The sequence below is a fragment of the Mya arenaria genome, chromosome 14 (assembly GCF_026914265.1).
Source record: "Mya arenaria isolate MELC-2E11 chromosome 14, ASM2691426v1".
NCBI lineage: Eukaryota > Metazoa > Mollusca > Bivalvia > Myida > Myidae > Mya > Mya arenaria.
Window position 1 is genome coordinate 11,067,388 of NC_069135.1, and position 2,922 is coordinate 11,070,309.

Here is a 2,922-nt window from a genome sequence, read left to right on the forward strand (position 1 = left end):
CAATTTGTGTAAAACCTGAAACATGCTTGAAAGTTTTGCATGATCTACAGCATGTTCAAAAGTTGTGAATGACCTAGTGCATATTTAAAAGTGGTGTGTGACCTAGAGCATGTTTCAAAGATGCGTATGACCTACAGCATGCTTGAAATTTGAGTACAACCTAGAGCATGCTTGAAAGTGGTGTATGACCTAGAGCATGTTTAAAGTGGTGTATGACCTACACCATGCTTGAACGTGGTGTATGGCCTACAGTATGTTTAAAAGTTGTGAATGACCTAGAGAATCTTTAAAAGTGATGTATGACCTAGGTCATGTTTCAAAGTGGCGTATGACCAACAGCATGCTTGAAATTTGTCTATAACCTACAGCATGCTTGAAAGTGGTGTATGACATAGAGCATGTTTAAAAGTGTTGACTGAAATCGATCTCGCAATTAATTCCTAATGTAAACAATATGCTTGGCTTAGGTGTATTAAACCATTAAATTGTATATTGACCAGATATATAAGTACAAGCAGATAACATAAGCGGATAATGAGATCAAATAATGATAACAGCTGTGGGGTCATTTGTTATAACATATCACATATTTTTTCGAAATATGTCCAATATCCCTTTCTTGTACGTTCATTTTAATAAAACTGTGAACGGGATCGCAAATTGACCAAAGACAATGTGAATTTGTAAATAGACTCAGATTGAGTAAGTTCAAGAAAGAGCAATGATAGGCTTTTGATTGAAGGGAAATAAACACCACCTAGATCTGGGAAAACAATGACAGTTTTGATGTTGTAAAGGAGCACAATATAATTGATTCCAAAAAAATAATTATCTTTTTAATGCATTATCGTGTTTAAACCATTAAGCATTTTGATTTTCAATGATAAAAAGCTAAGATTAAGATGTGCATCAACAAATGTTATTCAGTGGGTCCGACGTAAATTATTTTTGTGGATTATTAAGTGAGAGACATGTCTAGAACGTACCAAAAAGGGTATTCTTTTTTTCAGAATTTAAAGTATGTTTAAGTGTCCTTAAACATTTTAGAAATAATCCTTATCACATTATGTTAGTTTCCCTATCTATAAGTTTTTAAGTGTATTTTGTTTCGTCCGTATTTTTTTGGTATTATTGGCATTTCAAACATTATGCCTTAACTACGCATTTGTACCCATGCGAAAGACACTTCCCCTCTTAGATTTTGTAATGTCATGTGTAAAAGGAATACTGAAGTAGAAAATATCCTCGTAAAAACATGAAATTATCTCACTTCGGCAACTTTTCAACGGCATTACGATAAGTGAACCCGCCGCAGAAGCTTACGATACTAAACCTAGTCGCCGACAGCACTATTAAATACTTATGCGAGGATCCATTTAACCGCTAACGATATTACCATCGTGCTAGGAACCATCAGTTCTAAGCTGAGAGAGCCATTTTCTGGTGTTGCCATATCTTGTGGCCCAACCCGATTGTATAATAATATTGTTTATCCAATTGATGCTTATGTGTATATCATATACAAAAAGTACGCTTAAATGAAATAAACGAATTGAGTTTATGTTCTCAAATTTCCGCCCAACGTAGAGATCTACTATAAAATTCATTGTTACCAGTATTGCTTAATATTTTCAGTTTTCTCAAGAGGAATGGTAACGTTTGCACCACCGGCATTAGGGCAATAGCTTTGCACTTTAAAAATATAGAGCTTTTGGATTAAAGCTAAAATCACTCAAGAATTGCTATAAAGCTGTATATTCCGTGATGGCGTAACCGCCTGTAAGGAGTGTTAAAAGCATGTTGTCAATACAATTCAAATATGCTTTATGGAATCATCATTGGCTCATTGTTCCATTAGACAGATGCATGGTAATCTCCTATCACTTTGACTATGAACAGATTTTCCTGTGATTAGAACGATCTTTGTGTTAGCCACTTAAAATGTAGACAATACCGGCTAGATATGAACACCAACACCCTAACCAAAAAGCAATGACCCCATTAGGTTTACTTAACATTAACAAGAAAGAAGAGTATGTGTAAAACTCATCAACTCGTGTATTTGCCTGTATTCAGTAAGATGCCCTGGGAGCAATGATGACAGTGAATGTAAGGCACGAGCAGTTTGATGAACAAATGCTTTCATGTTTTCTATAAAGTTGTACGCTGGCATTATCTGAGTGCTTCAAGGAAAAGCTTATTCACAAATGAATCAGATAAGACATCAAATTTGTATTACATTTCACAAACCTAGAAATACTTCTTTATTCCATACACTTAAATGTAAGGTTGGTTTTTCAATTTACATCTTTTTTTCTCTTATTTCTATTTTACATTCTTCTTTTTTATGTGTTGATGTTTTTACAGTTACAGATAAATAAGTGACGGTTGTATGCAGTAAAAAGGCAAAGCACTAAGTCTGATAATTACTCCTTGATACGCGTTGCATCTAGATTAATATGATTTTGTAGCTTTTTCTTTGGCAAATTTCACTTTGACATACAAGTCTCCTCTTTCCTAGAACAGATGAACAGAGTAGAACAGGTAAAATGTTACTTACAAATCTATCTGATAATATGAATCCTGTCATTGTTTGCTTTACACAGCAGTTGACCAGAAGCGTATGTTAATCAGGTCGAATGTTCATGTGAAAAGTCTTCAAGAAAAATTTAAAACAAATTCAGAAGTTGTTTCTTGTTTAAACACTATTACCTTCTGAACAGCCAGTACCGGCAGTAAGATCTCATCCATGTTATTTTCTTTCATTTTACTTAATAGGCCAATGACAGCCATTATGGAGAGGAAAAATGATTTTTCAATTTGTTTAATAGACAAAAGACATCTTATTTACTAACACTAAAAGAAATGTTTGTTAATAAGTAATACGACTGCGTTTTTCACCGGAAAAAGTATGTCTCAAGA